Consider the following 19,116-nt stretch of genomic DNA (forward strand, 5'->3'; position numbering starts at 1 on the left):
CTGGTCCTTCCCAAATAGTTCTATTAAACATATGAGCCTACGGGGGAGCCATTCTCACCCAAGCTACCACACTCACCCTCTTCCCTTTGATCAAATGGATCTTCCACTAGAAAAGAAACAGCTAAGGGAGTACATGATGAATTCTCACACGGTTGCAGGTGCTAGGCTGACTGCAAAGACCCAGAAGTGTTTGGAAAGCTGAGTTAAAGTATTTACCTTGTTTGAACAGCTGTGCCCTGACCAAGTTTCTCCTCCCTGCAAAGCATCACAGCTCACTTTGATTTGGCCAACTCTTGGCTCATCGCCTACTTCTGGGCTTCCCACAAGGAGTTTGACCTTGAGTTGGAATCTGAAGAGCTTGACTATTGAAGGGTATCAGGTGATTTTCTTTCTTTCTTTCTTTTTTTAAAGCTGAAGATTCAAGACTTTGGCAGAGAAAACAGGCAGTGAGACAGGAGCAGATGGCTTCACTTCCCATGGTGCTAGAGAAGTTTGGGACTCATCCAGCCACACTAGAGAAGCACTTCAGGCTTAGAGCTATGAGCATCTCTCAAGAATTAGTCAATGTCTGGGGTTGGGGATTTAGCTCAGTGGTAGAGCGCTTGCCTAGGAAGCGCAAGGCCCTGGGTTCGGTCCCCAGCTCCGAAAAAAAGAACCAAAAAAAAAAAAAAAAAAAGAATTAGTCAATGTCTGATAGAACCACAGGAGTTACCAACGAGGAGCAGGAAGAGACTGGCCAGGGGTGGGACAGCTAAGTGGATGTTCACAGAGGAAGGAGAAGCCTAAATCCCAACCTCTTCCAGGCCTGGGTGACTCTGTCATCCTCAGATAGTACCAAATCCTCCCATGCCCCAAATGCTGCAGACATTACAGATGGACCCCACTGAGAAAATGAGCCAGATGTTCGCCCGGTGCTGGAGGCTCCGCGACCCTCTCCATAAGCTTGGCAGGTTATGTGTCAGAATACTAAACTCTGGACGCTTTCACTGTTATATCCCAAGGAACCAACAGGAGCTACATTAAACCAGAGCGGCTGTCGAACTGCCTCTTCCCTCTGTGGTGATTCACCCACAGTGCGTGGATGGGAGGGTTTCCACACATCTTCCATGAGTTAGAATGGTCATATATTCTACCACCCTCTGGAGCTGTGAGCCCCAATTAAATGCTTTATTTTATAAGTTGTCTAAGTCATGGCAGTAGAAATTAACTATAATGGTGAGGGTATTGTATTCTCGTGATTTGTCCTCAGGTTTGAAGTCCACAATGTTCAAAGGTCTAAATTACCGGATTTCAAAATCCTGGAAGGCACATCTCCATTGTTTGAGGAGTTTTGCTTTTTGTTTGGTGGAAACAAAGTTATTCAACCCAACTGAATGGGTCGATAAGAAATCCTAATGAAAGCCTACAAGATGTTTAAGATTAAATGAAGTCTGCAGATCAAAACCCAGATGCAAATAAAAAGTCAACAAAGGCAATTCAAAAGGGTAAGGAACAGCGTATTGTTTAGTCAGATATTGAAAGTGGAATTACAATTCATCTAGCAATTTCTTTCCTAAGTAAATGCCCCACAGAGCTGAGAGTGGGTCCTTGGTAGACATTTGCATTCCCATGTTCACAGGAATACTATTCAAAGTAGTCAGAACCCTATTTTTAATGGACCCAAGTGTCCATTGATGTGGTGTATGTGTGGCCTACATGCATTGGGGGGTAGGGTGGAGGTGTGGGTGAGCATGTACACACTAGAGTGTTATTTAACCTTCTAAAGGTTGCACGATCTGTCACATGATCTGACAGGGATGAGTCTTGAAAACATCACGATACATGAGATATGTGAAGAAAGACAAATGCTGGTCGTTCATAGTAGTTGTATGAAGTTCGTGAGCAGTAAAATTTATAGACACAGAAGGAAGAATGTGCCGCCTCCATATGCACCATGGCCAGGGTAATGGGGAGGTACTGTTGAATTGCCTTACGACTTCAGTTTTGCGAGACGAAGAACCTCTGAGGACAGACGATGTGATACCCATCAGCGAGAGTATGTACCCCACTGAACCGTGTGCTCCAAACTGTAAACTGTATGTTTTGCCACTTTTCTTTTTTTCTCTTTTGGAGACAGCATCTCACTTTGTAGCTCTGGCCCATCTGGAACTCACTATGTAGATCAGGGTGGCCTCAAATTCAAGAGCTCTGCTGGAATTCAAAGCCTGCACTGCCATGCCTGCCTCACAGAATTTTTTTTTTTTAAAGTCAAGTAGGGCTGGGGATGTAGCTCACTGGTGGAGTTTTGTATGTACAGGGCCCCAGGTTCAATCCCAGCTCTGAGAAAAAGTCCCAGAGGAAGAGCAAATATTACAAAGAGATTGAGCGGGGGTTGGGGATTTAGCTCAGCAGTAGAGCGCTTGCCTAGTGAGCGCAAGGCCCTGGGTTCGGTCCCCAGCTCCGGAAAAAAAAAAACAAAACAAAAAAACAAAAAAACAAAACAAACAAAAAAAAAAAACAAAGAGATTGAGCTGCCCTGAAGCCACTTGCATTACAGATCATGTCTTCTCCTAGGCATTATGACTCCTCCTTTATCACTCCCCATTCATGGTTTAGTTAAATTTTCATATTAATTATTATCACCTTAAAACACTATTTCATATATGATATCTCATCTAACAAAAATTATTAGGCAAATATGAGTCTAGGCTAGTAAAAAATGTTAAAAAAATCAAAAGAAAGACATAATCGCAAGTTAGACAGGAGTTTAAAAAACACATACTGACTCATCCCGTACTCAGCAGATAAACATGGTTGACGTCAAGCCGAGTGACCTGAGTTTGAACCCCCAGGACCCACGAGGTAGGGGGGAATTGACTCTTGGTTGTCCTCTGACTTCCAAATAGATGCTGTGGAACACAAGGACCCATGCATGTATGCAAGGGCACACACATGCACACATACAAGTACACGCATAAAAATAATAATACTCCACCCCTAATATAGTATAAGAATGTAGATCTAGTAACTATGGACAGTATATAAACCCTAGAAAATTGATCCCCAAAGAAATAGAAATGTCAGAGCAAGTTGCTTGTGGTTGTAGGAAAACCAGCAGCCCCCAAAAGGCTCATGTATTTGAATGCTCAGTCGTTGGGGAATGGCACTACTTGGGAGAGGTTAGGAGGTGTGGTCTTGTTGGAGTACATGTGGCCTTGCTGGGAGAAGTGTGTCATAACTTTTCGTAACTCCTATCTGTGGATCCAGATGTAGAACTCTCAGCTCCTTCTCCAGCACCTGTCTGCCTACACGACACCATGCTCCCTGCCATGATGACAATGGACTAAACCTCTGGAACTGTAAGCCAGGCCCATTTAAATGCTCTCTTTTATAAGAGTTGCCACAGCGTGGGGTCTCTTTACAGCAACGAGACACTGACTAAGACAGTGTTCAAAGAAACAAACTGGGAGCCAAGCATGAATCCACTTACTTTGGATGGCAATAGAAACTTCTGTCTCCACTGAAAAGTGAGGCCTTCCTTTCAGCCCCCTGGATCTGTTATAAGAAGGGATGGGTCCAGGCTCCAGCCTCAAGAAATTAGATATTTTTCTTTTTTCTTTTTGGTTTGTTGAGACAGGGTTCTCTATGTTGCACTGGCCATCCTGGAGCTCACTTTGTAGACCAGGCTGGCTAGAGCTTAGAGATCTGTCTGTCTCTACCTCCCAAGTGATGGAAGAAGGCAGACACTGTCCTTCACCATTGCCGGTCATATTTCTCTACTCTCTTTGGAAGCATCTTCATGTTTCTCAGGATTGGGCAACGTTTGATTTTAGAGTTGTCAATGCTGAGAAACTCTACTATCAGAAAAATGCACAGCACAAAACAGAAGAAGCCGATGTAGGATCGTTTCAGGAGTTGTTGGAAACCTTGTCCCAATCCCAAGCCAACAGTCATTTAACATTCCCTGTAATGAATTTCAAGCCAATGTCTCCAACAGCAATTTTTAAAATTTTTAAAACAAAACATCCTCACACAATCAAAAGATATCCAAGTGTGCTATGTGCTGAGGAGTGGCAGTGGGGAAAATAGTGTCTGCCTTTTCCATAATTAAATCATCACGTTTCTGTAAGAGCAGAAAATTGTGTGTGTGTGTGTGTGTGTGTGTGTGTGTGTGTGTTAGAAAATACTGCAACCCATGCAATAATCGGGACCCTAAGCTGAGGCAGTCTGGGAAGCGATGGCACACACAATGTAAACTGCACGTGTGGGATGTTCAGAGCTAAGGCTGCAACAGAACCCTGCAACACACCCGGGGGGGAGCTCTGCCAGGAGCACTTCGGGTTTGTTATACAAAAATACAAAATATTTATCTATTTTTACCCAACGAGCCCTCTCGATATCCCTCATCGAACTTTTGACTTTGAATTAATTTTTGGTGCTTGTGTGTTTAGAAACCTTTGCTGTTGACATTTTTATTTTCATGGCTCCCACACTCTGTTACACAATCCACTGTGTAAGTAGCTGGATTCTAGACGAACTCGGAAGTCTGGCTAGACCAGGCATGAATTCTTCACCCACGAAGTCATGAGATAAATCAGTCGTGATTGTTCTAAGCTACTAAACGTACAGGGTCGTCCTGTTTTGAAGTGATAGATGAAGGTACCAGAACCAAAGACGTTCTCCCATTGTTTTGGCTGCATTTGTGCAGGGCGCAGACGTTGTAGAATGTGTAGTTAAGGGGCCAGAGAGGTGACTCAGGAGCACTTACAGCTCTTGCAGGGGACCTAGGTTCAGTTCCCAGCACCTACGTAGCCGTTCTCACTCATTTGCAACTCCAGTTCCAAGATGTCTGATGCTCTTTGCCCTTTTCCAGCCTCCATGGGCAACAGGCACATCTGTGGTGTGTGTGTGTGTGTGTGTGTGTGTGTGTGTGTGTGTAGGCACTAATACCCAGAAAATAAAAATAAACAAATCTTTAAAGAATGTGTGACTTGGGGTTGGGGATTTAGCTCAGTGGTAGAGCGCTTGCCTAGCAAGTGCAAGGCCCTGGGTTCGGTCTCCAGCTCCGAAAAAAAAAAAAAAAAAAAAGAATGTGTGACTTGCAAGGTATTGGTGACAGCGGTGACAGCAGCATACTCCTTTAATCCCAGCACTTGGGAGGCAGAGGCAAGAGGATCTCTGTGAGTTAGAGGAGTCCTGGGACAGCCAGGAATACATGGAAAAACTCTGTCTTAAAAAAAAAAAAAACATGTGTGACATAGTGGCATTTAATATCACATGCTGAGTGGGCACTATCTCTGTCAAGTTCCAAACATTGTCATCAGTCAGAAGAAAACCTTGTGTTCATCAGAGGTCGGTCCCTAACTCCTCCTCCCACAGACACCATGATCTGCCCTCTGCTGTGTATTTACCGATTAAGAACATTTTATTGCCGTAAAATATCACAGTCTGTGCCTCTAGTGCATGACTTCCTTCATCTGGTAAGGGTTTTTCAGTGCTGCCCGTTACGGGTAAAAGAAGAAAACCAACTTGAACCATGAAGTTCCCCACAAGATGACTATGTCGAGGGGCTCCCATCAGGTACACGGGGCTTGTGTCAGAGTGAGGCCCCCAGTGTCTGGGCTCTGGATTGGCCAGAAACAAAGAAATAGGTACAGAGACCTTAGTGTACCGGGTAGTGTTTTTCCCTCCCTTGGTGTGTGTATCATTCCCATGGATCCCCGCTAAGGCTCATGCCTCTCTGACCATAGAGTAAGGGAGACCGTAGGTGGAAGCAGCCCAGGTGCCCACCAGATGATGGAAGGATGAAGGAAAAAAGTCCATCCCTTAATGGATTATGTCTTAGCCCTGAAGAGGAACAATGTTACGTAACAGTAGGCACAGCCTTGAAAATATCATACTGAGTGAAGAAAGCCAGACACACGCACAAATAAACTGCACGATTCTATCGCTGTGAAAGATTCATAGCAGGTAAATCCAGAGCGATCCCGGAAGGCAGAAGTTTCCAGGAGGAGCTGTCCAACAAGGAGCGTCCAAGCAGTGGGGCGTCAAGCATCCAGATGGCATCCCAGAAAGCAGTAGCTGCAGGCAGAAGCAGCCTGTTCTCCACGCCTGCCCGGATGTCTCTTGCAGCCCTCGGCAAGTTCGCTTCAGCTTCCAGCACACATCCCGCCGTCCCGCAACTCCACCCAAGGGTCCACAGGCGGATGTGGGGAGGAAGGACTGGAACCAATGAGGGGCTTGTTCAGTCTCTCGCTCATGTCTCCTTGGGATCCGCGTCCCAGAGAGCACCTTCAGATGAAGCTCGCTCCCTCTCCAAGCCTGGGCCTTGGAACTCTGATCCAACCCTACTCAGTAAGCTAGGATGGCTGCCTCAGTGTCTCCAGAAAATTGAAGAGAACAAAGAGGACTTGCCAGTTTCCATGGAAACCATCCAAAATTTAAAAGACCAAGAGTTTGGTATCTCTCTCTCTCTCACACACACCCCTGCCTCTCCTCACCCCCGCCCCCTCTCCTCCACCCCACACTCTCACAGGCAAATCCTGTTGTGTTGCATTATTCTGATGAGACCTCGGCCTGGCGGCTGAGAGGATTCAGGATTTGGGGCTCTCTGTAGAACACCGAGCCCTACGAATTCATTTTATGGGTTTAAACTAAAGCACGAAGAAACATTTGGAGTGCAAAATACCCAAATCCTCTATGCCACTGAAGAAAAAAAAAAAAAAACGAAAACAAAAGAGGTGAAAGCTTTTTGCCAGATTAAAAGGAAAGAAGGGGGCTGGGGATTTAGCTCAGTGGTAGAGCGCTTACCTAGGAAGCGCAAGGCCCTGGGTTCTGTCCCCAGCCCCGAAAAAAAAGAACCAAAAAAAAAAAAAAAAAAAAAAAAAGGAAAGAAGATGTGGGGTAGGAGTGGGGCGGGGTGAGTGGCAGTGGGGTGAGGAAGGCTGGGAGCCAATCTCTTGAGCTCAACTGTCATTCCAGCCCCGCCCTGTCTAGTGTCTCCCCGAGAGGCTGCTCCAGAGGATGGGCCTGGAGTTATTTCACTGCTCAGGCAGGGGACCCAATCAGAGCAAGGGACTAGTAAGAAGATGTTCACTGGACTTATGCAAGGGAAGAAGATGTTCATGGCCTCTGCTGCTGTGGTCTGCAGTTTCTACAGAACAGCATTACCCAACCGGGAACTGGGTGGGAGAACAGCGACTGCACCTGAACCAAGCACACGTTCATTGCCGTCACTCCCTAAATAATCCTGAGGACATTTAGAAAGTGTTTATAGTGTAGTAAAGCATCTTGAGATGGCTCAAGGCACATGCATGCTGTGTACAATGACCAACCGCTTGTCACATGTTATGTACAATGACCAACCGCTTGTCACATGTTGTGTACAATGACCAACCCCTTGTCACATGTTGTGTACAATGACCAGCCCCTTGTCACATGTTGTGTACAATGACCAACCCCTTGTCACATGTTGTGTACAATGACCAACCCCTTGTCACATGTTGTGTACAATGACCAACCCCTTGTCACATGTTGTGTACAATGACCAACCCCTTGTCACATGTTGTGTACAATGACCAACAACCCCTTGTCACGTGTTGTGTACAATGACCAACCCCTTGTCACGTGTTGTGTACAATGACCAACCCCTTGTCATGTGTTGTGTACAATGACCACCCCCGTGTCACGTGTTGTGTACAATGACCACCCCCTTGTCACATGTTGTGTACAATGACCAACCCCTTGTCACGTGTTGTGTACAATGACCACCCCCTTGTCACATGTTGTGTACAATGACCACCCCCTTGTCACGTGTTGTGTACAATGACCACCCCCTTGTCACGTGTTGTGTACAATGACCACCCCCTTGTCACATGTTGTGTACAATGACCACCCCCTTGTCACATGTTGTGTACAATGATCAACCCCTTTTCACAGGAAAGTTGGGAACCGGGGGTTTGAGCATCTCCCTGAATGCATGCACCAGGGTGGAGGGATTATCCTGGAACCAGACTCCTGGAGACTGACTTGTACTGTAAGCATCTATGTGCACTATTTATTTACTTTACCTTCCAGGCCCCTCCCTCTTTCCTGGACATCTTATCTCGTATATTTGCTCTAACTACCAGGTCTTACTGTCCCTCACCTCATCAGTGGTCAGCCTCTGGCTTCATTCAGTAGCTCTCTCTCTCTCTCTCTCTCTCTCTCTCTCTCTCTCTCTCTTTTTGTTTCTGTTGATGTCTGTTTTGTTTGTTTTGTTTTGTTTTTGAGATAGAGTCTTCCCTGAATGGTCTGGAATGCACTAACCTAGCTGGCATTGAGCTCACAGAGGTCTACCCAGCTACCTGAGTACCGCCATACATGGCACTATTCTTACTCCATGAAACACTTCAGCCAGGGGGCTGTGTCAATGGACCCAGTCCTGCCCCACTTATAAAGAAAATAAAACGATCCTCATTTTCTCAGAGTCCCCAGCAAGGCCCAAGGCTTTATTACTGCACAAATTTGAGCTTGAACCTCAGAGATTTTTCAACGACGGGCCCAGGGTCTCATGGCGGTACACCTACTGTCTTTTCCTGTACTTATTTATCTTGATGAAGATGAGTCTGAATGTGTGTGGGGTGAGCATGTGCACTTGCCCTAGGCCCTGCAAGCCCAGGGTAGCTGTTGTTCTACTTGGCTGCCGTTCTCCATGAGGTACCAGCAGGCCAGTTACCAGGTGGCTAGGGATCTTAAATAGCAGGCCAGCCTGTGTCCCTGACCATGCCAAACCCCAGAGACCTCTTTGAAGTGCTGTCACGCTCCAGATGAACAACATAAATTCATGGAAATGTTTCACAAGGGCGTTTTTCCTCTGCCGGTCTCCGTTTCCGTGAAAAACACAGACTTGGAGGTAAACAGTCTTTGCTGCGAAAAGGGAGCGAGGAGCGATTTCCCTCCACGCCCCCAGCCCACAGCTCTGTTTCCTCTGCCCTTCCTCCCTGCCACAGGCAGGTTCCCCAGAGGCCCAAGCTCCAAAGATGGATGATGGATGCCCCAGGGACATCCGGAGCCTCAAGAGCTTCCAGGTCTCCTCGGTGATTGTCCCGTCTGTCCTGGGGAAGCGGAATTGGGGAGGGGCTTTGCTGAGAGAAACGGGCGGGCGCTGTTAGCCTGAAACTGAGGCTCCACCTACAAAGGGAAAATAGTCCGTGGGCTCGAACACTGCTTTCTTTTTACCTCCAGATCCCGGAATTTGCTCGTAAACAACACGTTGTCAGCTCAGTTTTCTGCTTCTTGAAGCTAAATGCTCTGTTAAGACAGATTTGCAAATTTCCGACTGCAGGGAGCCGCCGACTCAGAGGAACTTGTTTGTCTGGGCTTTATGCTTTATACTTGCAAAATGCTTCAAAATATATCTTATTTTATGCCAAAGATCTGCTCCCCCTCTAAGAACCTACCGGAAACACTTCCTTCGGGGGCATGGGGAAGGGATAGATTGGAAGAAGGCAGAAGTGGCCTGACCTATGTCTAGACTTGTGAGACGGAGGTTTTGGTAGTTCGTGGTCATGATCTTGCCACAGCCTCACAGGCGCAGAGATGTCGTGCCCCTGACAACAGCGCGACCTGCTTTGAGCGATAGCAACAGCGTAAGTGAAGACATGCTGGTTCTTTGCCTTCAACCTACAGCCATCTCTATAATAGCTACTTTCTCCATAAGTCCTGTTACTTCTGAGATTGGCAGGAGAAAAACCAATTCCACCATTTTGGGCCAAATTTGAAGCAAGTTTTATTAAACATTAAATACTGATGAAGAGGTGGACTTTGTTCAGGACCACTCCCTAGAATTTTCCTGCTGAATGGCACTGTGTTGTAGGGGTTTATAAGAACAAGCCTATAGGTCATCATACTTTCCCATGAGGCTTTGCTGTTTTCCAAGAACTACAATTCCCAGCATTCCAGGTAGTTACCTTGGTCAAGTAAGGCTGACAGGTTTATTTTGGGCAGTATAGTCCTTTATCCTGGACCTCAGTTTGGGAGTTTGGGGAGAAGACTTCTGCTGACCTGTAACCCTTTGAGTATGAATGGATGCTGGCTTTGTGAATTGTCTGTTTGGAGGCAGCTTGTGACACAGCACATTGTGATATTAATTGACTGAGGGGAATATTTAACTAGAGTTCAATAGGCAGGATGATTGATGATGGTATTATTTGTCCAATTTATATCTCTAGATTTCCTTTTACTTTTGTGTCTGGCCTTGTGTTGAGAGTTAGAAATATAAAAAAAAATAACAAATCAGTAAATTTATTATTGTTGTTGTTATTGTTAAGCACTTTTTGGCTCCAGAAATCATATATTAATTGTTCATATCTTCCACTGATTTTCACAATATCCCCGTGAAGAAACTGAGGGAAAAGGCTTTGAGGATGTCGATAACCTGCTCCAGATCGTCTGGCTCTGAAGTCCCTCTGCTCTTAAGAAGCATGTGGCCTGGTGAAGTCTACGAGGTTCATGACTGCTTGGTGGCTAGGCTGATGACTATGGTCCAGCCAGGGGTGAGCAGGCAAAGGCAGGCTGGACACACCCTGTTCCACAAACATCAAGGAGGGCTGGTGAGATGGAACAGGAGGTAAATAGACTTACAGCCAAGCCTTACACCCTGAGTTCCAGCCTTGGGACCCACCTTGATGGAAGGAGAAAACCAACTCCCGTAAGCTGTCCCCTGACTTCTACACACATGTGTCAGGACATGGAATGACCCCTTTCCACACTGAGTAAGTGTCTGTACAAAAAGAAAAAAAGTCACTGGGGAAGGCAGCATGTGGGAGGGGGTCCTATCTAAGGGGCAGCCCGGATCCTCATTATGCATTGAATTGATATTAATTTGCACCTTTTCACCATGCAAATTACCTGTCGCCCTCCTCAAGGTAATTTTGTGGCTCTGGAGAGGAAGCTGGTAGGACTGATGAGAGGGAGTTTTGGGATCTGTTTTCTTTTCCTAGTCATATTCTAGACACTGTCTCTACAACCTGTCTGCTTCAGTTTCGTCTCCATTTTTATAACTACACCAGGCTCTTTGGGGCCACCATATGTCTTTTCTTACACTTCCCTGGAAACTCCATCTTTCACTGTAGACTCTGCCGGTCTGTCTGTCTGTCTGTCTGTCGTCTGTCTGTCTGTGCCGCTATCTCTTGCTCGTTTTCTCCCCTCACTCCGCTTTAATCAGGAAAAAACAGAGCTGGCTACCCTGAATGCAGAGCTGCTGTCTCCTTGCTAATTCCATCACCTCAACCAATCAATCAAAACTCACGTGGGCGGGGCAGGTCACGTGGGCGGGGCAGGTCACGTGGGCGGGCAGGTCACGTGGGCAAGCTGTAGGTCAGTCCTCTCATTTTCCTCTTTCCCCTCTCCCTCGGAACAGGAGGTGGCAGCCATCAGTGACTGGCTTCTCTGTGGGAAACAGCCACTGGAGGCCTTTGCACCTCCATCCCTGCTGTGGACAGCAGCCAATGACACACAAAGTCCCCACAGGGTACAGTAGGGCGCCTCTGTGCTAAACACAGAGATGTGAAGTTGTCCCCCCCCCCCCCCCCCCCCCGGTGTCCCGGTGTCCACAGACTCTTCCCAGGTGACTGTGGGGAAGGCTGGCACTGTCTCCATGTTACCGATGGGAACAGAGGGTCTGAGGCTCAAACAAAGTGACTCACCATAGGCCACACAGGCAGGGAACTGCACAGGCAAGAACAACGTGGGCACGTGTGCTTGTGTGTGCTGGTTCGTGGTTGTAGGGTTGTACGTGTGTGTGCTGTGTGCACCGTGAATGTAGACGTTGGAGGACAGCCTCACGTGTTGTCCCTCAGGCACTTCATTCATTTGTTTTATTAAATATATCTTCAATTATGTGCTGCTCTGTGTGTAGGTAGGTGTGAACCCATTGACTGCAGATGCTCTCCAAGGCCAGAGGCATTGAATGCCCTGGAGACAGAGTTGCAGGTGGTTGTGAGCCTTCCCAAGTGGGTGCTGGGAATAAAGTCAGGTCCTTTGCAAGGACACACAATACACACTTTTAAACACTGAGCCAACTTTCTGGTTCCTCCACCTTGATTTTTGAAGCAAGGTTTCTCATCAGCCTGGAGCTGGGCACACAGGCTCAATGGGCTAACCAGAGAGCCCAGGCATCTGCTGGTCTCCACCCACCCAAGCCTTGGAGTATAAAGACATGGCACCACATTCAGATTTCTAATACGAGGGTCAAACCCAGGTGCTTTTGCTTGCAAGGCTTAAGAACTTTCTCCACTAAGCCATCCCTTAGCCCGGGACTGCAGTCTTTTGACCCCAAACCTTTATGTTTCTTCTCTGAGACTGAGTGAAATGGAAACTCCAGGAGAACCAGTGAATACTGGTGATAAGAGAATGGGAGGAACAGAAGGCTTAGAATTTAGACTGCCGCAACAAGTAACCTTCTTTTCTTTGGAAAAAGCTGATGCCCTCTCTGCCCCTTGGAGATCCAAAGGGTAGGGGATGGGGTTGAGCTGGGAATGGATTCCTTCCCTGTCTCCTTGTGGGCTGGAGACAGCGGAGGCTAGCAAGCTGGTGTTGCCCTGCTGTCACCCAGGACTTGTAATGGAGTTTTGATTGAAGGTTGTAGTCTGATCTTGGAGAGGCCAAAGGAACTGGAGAAAAACTGCCATCCCCTCTCTATCCCATAGCACTGCATGATGTTGTATACCTGACGGCAGCATTTATTGAGCACCCACTGTCTACCAGCTCTGGAACATACTTGGCTTTTATTTAGCAGCTGTGTGATTTGAAACTGGCACAAAGTAGGTCCACAACTGCTTGCTGAATGAATGAAGTGAATGGGTGAGTGAATGAATGAATGAATGAATGAATGCCTTCTCCCAGGGCAGATTTCACAGGACGTTTACAACCAGAACATCGAACTCAGAAGGACGCACACTTAGCATAGTGCCCTGTACCATCCTGAAAATCTTGATAACTTTTGGTCAAGGCCCTCACATTTGCATGTCAGTGCCAGACGTTTTTTTCCACCTGGTCCTGTTTCTTCTGGTCCCATCTTGGACTGGATCTGCCTGCATGGACAGACAATAAACCCTGGTGTCTTAGTTAAGGTTTTGCTGCTGTGAACAGACACCATGACCAAGGACAACATTTAATCGGGGCTGGCTTACAGGTTCAGAAGTTCAGCCCATCATCATCAAGGCGGGAACATGGCAGCATCCAGGCAGGCATGGTGCAGGAGGAGCTGAGAGTTCTATATCTTCATCTGAAGGCTGCTAGCAGAATACTGGCTTCCAGGCAGCTAGGACGAGGGTCTTAAAGCCCACACCCACAGTGACACACCTACTCCAAGAGGGCCACATCTTCTATTAGTGTCACTCCCTGGGCTGAGCATGTGCAAACCATCCCACCTGGAAAAGGGAAACAAAGTTATCCATTCTTTAAATTACATCCAGGGCCCAGGCCTGGTCCTTCCCAAGGTAGTGTCACTATGCTGTGACATCATGTTGTGGTTTCATGCCTGGGCGGGGGACATATTACAGGTCTACAAACTCCAGTGGCCTTTCCCTTGACTTCTTAGAGGTAAAGGGTCAGGTTCTAAGAAACCTGACTGCTTGGACTTCAGTCTTCCTATTGTGATCCTTTTTTGTTCTGGACATGGAAAAGGGACAGAGACGCACCATTCTCAGGGAGAGCCAGTGCTCTCATTAGGCCCCGTGTGGCAAGAGGGTAGCAGAGATCAGCCCCTCACCCTGGCTGCCTTGGGCCAGACAAGCTGGTCCCCTCTCCTAGAACAAAGGGAGGCTGACGTAGCTTAGTCACTGCTAAAGTCTGGCAAATTACCAGCCTCAGGAACAAGACTGCTCGCAAAGTTCCTGTTGGCTCCAAGCAGACGGTTTATGCAGAGGGAAATGAGGCTGCATTTGCTGAGGTGAAGAGCAGGCAAAGACCTGTTTTCCAGTTGCGTGCTGTCTGAACCAGCATCTTTTCTCTCCCTGCAGCAGGCCTGGGTTCCTCCCCATCCAGTTCTTAAGGAGAGAGGCTGGCGGGGGGATGTTCAGGAGCAGGGCTGTGAGCTGGGGAAGGCTGCACGCAGTCGTTAAAAATATCAGAAAGCCTGTCCTGCTTTGAGGCTGAGTGCATCTGAATGGAGCTGTAGGTGGGAGGAAACTGCCGGTCCCCAACCCCCCTAGACTGAGAGGGATTGGAGAAGCAGAGGAAACGGTCTGTGGGTTCCTGATTCCCCCACACACCCCAAGAGGAGAGCCAGCCTCAGGTCCCAGAGAACACATATTCCAGGGCCTCGACCTTTGGGATGGATGTATGGGAGGGGGTCAAGAGGTGGGGGGGTTGGTGGGTGGGTAGAAGGAGAGAAGGAGACTAGGTTCTGCTTTCTTGGGCCTCAGACAAGGTGGGTCTTTTCTAGGTTGTGCACTTTGGATTAGGATCCTAAAGAGAAGAATCAGGTCGGGGAGAGATTGCTCACCAGCCCTAACAGGTGAGGGTTAGAACACAGGCCAGATCCCAGAGCCGAACTCAGGCCACATCTCCCTGCATTCTGTCTGGAACACAGAGTTAAGAAGCCACCCTCAGTTTATGGTGCCTGCTCTTTGTTACGTGATGTGACGCAGGACTTCCTGTCCTAAAAGGTTATAAAAAGTCAGACTTTTCTATTGTTCTGGGGATTGGTGAAGACTCCTCACGGAGGCAGCTTGGGGTTGGTTCAGACATGGTGACTGCTCCCTGAAAGAGTCTCATCTCAGATTTAAAAGGAAGCCTCTCCTTCGCTTTAATTAGGCCCCGTCATTTTTGGATGTGGCTGCCTATTGTACAGTTTCTGTCTATTGCTTTCTCCCTCACCCAGAGTCCTGCTTTCATTATAATGAACCCCTCTGAAGGGAAAGCATGCGTGAGTGTCCCCTGCAGACTGACTGCTGAAGCTTCTCGTTATTACTGTTTCTAAACAGTGAGCCGCAGCTTACAGTTCACAAAGACTCTTGACACCGACTGTCCATTTTCATTCATGATCGTCAGAGCAGACGCACGGAAAAGACAAACGGCGTGAAGTATATGAGCAGCAGGCTGAGGGGCAGGTCGGTGAAGTGCTCGGCACGCAAGCATGTGGACTTGAATCTGGACCGCGTAACCAACACAGGTAAAAGCTCCTAGAGTGTTGGTGTATGTGTGTGATGCCAGCACCGGAGAGGCAGAGACAGGAGGATCTCTGAAGCTCACTGATTGGCCAGACTAGAATACTTGGCAAACCCTAGGTTAATAAGAGACCCAGTCTCCAAAACCCAGGTTAGGGTGACTCTCCCTTGAGCCTGCACCCACTCTTGGGTGCGTCTTACTGTCTGAGACTCCAGTCGGAGAAGCCCACACTGTGTTCTGGGGTGTGTCTTGCTTTCTTCTGAGAGCCTCTGTTTCTCTCAGCTCTTTCAGCCTGTACGAAGGCCTAGAGAGGCGGCTCAGCACTTCAGAGCATTTATCGCTCTTGCAGTAAGAACCCCAGTTCCGTCCTCAGCACCCACGTAGTAGTTCACGACTGCCTATAACTCCAGGTCTGAATGGTTCAACGCCCTCTTCTGATGTTAAGCTCGAGCACGTATGCAATATATAAACAAGCGCTCCTTAGTCTCTCTCTCTCACACACAGATATAAAAATAAATTAAAATTTTTCTCAATATATATATTTATTAAGCCCCAGCTCTGCCTCCACAAGAGAAAAACGTAAGCAATCAAAGTAGAATAGCACTGAGGAATGATCTCCGGCCCCTATACATATACATGTGTACACTCACACAAAGAGTTACCAGTAAGTGTGGCAATCCTAGACCCCCATGTGAGCAACCGCTTAGATCAATGTGAACTGATGGAGCAGTACCAGCTCCCCCCCACCCACCCCCATCTATACTCCATACTCCAGGTTCTTATTTGCTTTGGGTTTTGTTTTCTCTGTGTTGACTTGACTAACCGGGAACTAACTCTGTAGATCAGGCTGGCCTCAAACTCACAGAGATCTGCCTGCTTCTGCCTTCCAAGTGCTGAGATTAAAGGCCTGGGCCACCACTCCTGGTTTACTCTGGGTTTTTATGAAGATAATTTTTATTTAATTTTTCAAGATGGGGGAGTCTCGCTATGTTGTCACACAGGCTGGCCTCAAAGTCTTGGGCTCAAGTGATATTTCTACTTCCACCTCATAAGTAGCTGAGGACTACTGGTGTCTATTCACCCAAAAACCAAATTATGCCATATTTACCCTAAGTCATAGTGACGTGGACTGTTTCTGACTGCTCTGTCTACGAATTCCTAAAGTTTGTGTTACTTCTATCCAGCATCCTTTATTCAAAGTCATGGTTGTGACATCTGACTATCTTCCCAGAGTAAAAAAGAATGGAGTCTCAAGGGCCTTGAATGACACATCAGGAATCACGTAACTGGTTACTGCAAAGTGGGGTGTGAAGCTACACTCTCTCACTCCACTGCCCAGTGGTGAACTGAAGGTGGCAAGCTCCATTTTCAGCAATATGGCCACCCTTGTGGCCTGAGAACAGAAGAGACAGTCCATGTGGTTGAGCCAAGCTCATAGACTCCAGGCAAACAGCCTCACCCAGGAGTCCTGCACTTGTGATCACTGTAAGGAGGTTGCTATCCAGCCCTAAATAACACGTGTCCTTCTATTGTCCTTATGCTAGTCAACCTTACTTTGACAAAATACCTGAGACAATTAAGAAGAAGAAAGTCTTATTTTGGTTCATGGTTTCAGAGGTTTCAACTGGTTGCTTTGGGAACTGCAGTGATTCAGAGCTCCAAGAAAGCTTCAAAAAGACAGGAAGGGGCTGCAATCCCAGGATCTGCTTCCGGGGTACATCCCCAGTGACCTAACATTCTTTTACCAGGTCCCATTTCCTGAAGGTTCCAACTCTCAATGGAGTCAAAGCATTGGCAACAAAGGATTTACCACACAGACCCTTGAGGAACTTTCTAGAACCAAACTATGGCAATAGGTTAATCTTTTTCAATTTCTTTACTTAATGGTCCTTAATGGTCAGGCGAGCATTGTGGCAAGACATGCTCTGGGAAAATTTGTGTTGTATAATGTATGTCATTGTGTAACTGACCCCGAGTATACTTACAAACCTATATGCTACCGTATAGCTAGGTTACATGAGTATGAGTATGTGTATAATCATGATAGTATCTCTCTTTTCCTCCTTTCTTCCTCCCATCTTAGGGTGTGTGTGTGTGTGGGGGGGTGTGGTGTGGTGGTGTGTTTGTAATGATCTATTGCTCCTAGGGCCATGATGAACAAAACAACATGAAATTAAACCAAGCCCAAGAGAGACTGATGTAATCTAGAGACGCCGTAAACACGAGCAGCTACAGGCTGCTGCCAGCCTACTGTGGCAGACTGATGACGCCCTTGTTTCTTTTCAAAATTAGGGTTGTTAGTTCATTTATTGATTCGAGAGAGCATGACACGGTGCACTTGTGGGGGTCATAGGCTTTACAAGAGGGACTCAGGTCATGGGGTCTGGAACCACACATTTACCTACTGAGGCATCTTCCCCAGCCTGAATTTGCTTTTGTTGTCTTGCTTGCCTGCCTGTCTGTCTGTCTGTCTATCTATCTATCTATCTATCTATCTATCTATCTATCTATTTATCTATCTATCTATCTATCTATGGTTTTTCAAAACAGAGTTTTTCTGTGTAGCCCTGGTTGTCCTGGAACTCACTTTGTAGAATAGGCTGGCTTTGAACTCACAGAGACTTGCTTGCCTCTGCCTCCCAAGGGATTAAAGGCATGTGCTACCTTCCCTGGCTCTTTTTAAATAAATAAATAAATACATACATACATACATAAATAATAGAACGTTCTAAAATAATAACAAAGTAAATCTACAAACCAGTAACACTGATTCATTATTACCAGGGTATACTAAGTCTTGGCTGTAATTGGATGTTCTATGCTTTTATATGACTGGTATGGTGGTAGGTCACTTTAGAATCACTAAGGACATGAGCAATGTCTTGTGCTGACATTAGAGCATTGATGCTTCCAGGACTAGAAATTCTTTTTTTTTGGTTCTTTTTTTCGGAGCTGGGGACCGAACCCAGGGCCTTGCGCTTCCTAGGTAAGCGCTCTACCACTGAGCTAAATCCCCAGCCCAGGACTAGAAATTCTTGAGCTTCCTTATAATCTCATGGGACCACTGTAGTGCATGTTTTTTCCATAGATAGAAACCTCATTGTGCACATATGTTCATATATAAGTCAGGCCATATTTGTTAGAGTCAGCCTGAAATGCAAGCAAGCAGCCTCTCCTTTCAAACATTTTTAGACTGAGCTGGTAAAAACAGTGCACTTCTGAATTTCTTCTTTAAAAAAATGTTAGGTTTTCTCTTTGTAGGTTCTTGCTCATGCGACTGAAACAAACATCATATAAAATCTCATTTCCTGCACAAGCCCTTCATGTGATTGGGCCTATCGACATTGACATTCTGTTATGGATGGGGGTGGGCTCATAAGGCCTCCTTGTCTCTCTGAAGAGATACTAGCAGTTAATGGTTGCTGGGAGAAGGGGAGACATTTTTTTTCAGTGGTGTAGTCACTAAATGTTGCCAACGCTCCACCAAATATCCTTTTCTGATGAGATAAGCAACTCTAATCTCCTTCATTGGGTAACACAACAAAAGATATAAAAATAGAAGGGAAGTACTTTGGGAGAGGAAGGGAATAAAGAGGAGTGGGAGGGGGATGTAAGAGAGTAATGAAGAGTGTATATGATCAAGATACATTTTATATATGCATACATATGTCATAATGAAATCCCATTGCTATCTATAATTAAAATATGTTAATTTTTAAAAATCGCATAAATTGTGGCTTTTTTTTTTTGGCAGCGGGAAACCCCAGAGTAGACTCCCTGTTCCTTCCTGGAAAACTGCTCATTCACATTGCTACGACTTTATTCAACTTTATTCAGCCTCTGAACTTAGGATGCTTAAGGTCTTGGAAGCATTGTAATTTCCAACAGTGGCGTGAATTAATTCCCTCACACCATCTAAGAGAGCCTGTGAAGGAGGTCACATCCTGGCTCATTTCTGGAGGGTGAGACTCTGGAGAACTGTTG

General features: G+C 46.6%; 1 long non-coding RNA gene across 1 annotated transcript; it reads left to right on the forward strand.

Annotated features, from left to right (window-relative positions):
* The first annotated feature begins 14,177 nt into the window (after positions 1-14,177).
* LOC148005426 (uncharacterized) lies at positions 14,178-18,858 on the forward strand. The gene is made up of 4 exons (XR_015622541.1): positions 14,178-14,257; positions 14,408-14,479; positions 14,949-15,136; positions 16,881-18,858. It is a non-coding gene; the product is annotated as an uncharacterized LOC148005426 (long non-coding RNA).
* The last annotated feature ends 258 nt before the right edge of the window (positions 18,859-19,116 follow it).

Source organism: Rattus norvegicus, chromosome 6 (assembly GCF_021556685.1).
Source record: "Rattus norvegicus strain SHRSP/BbbUtx chromosome 6, alternate assembly SHRSP_T2T, whole genome shotgun sequence".
NCBI lineage: Eukaryota > Metazoa > Chordata > Mammalia > Rodentia > Muridae > Rattus > Rattus norvegicus.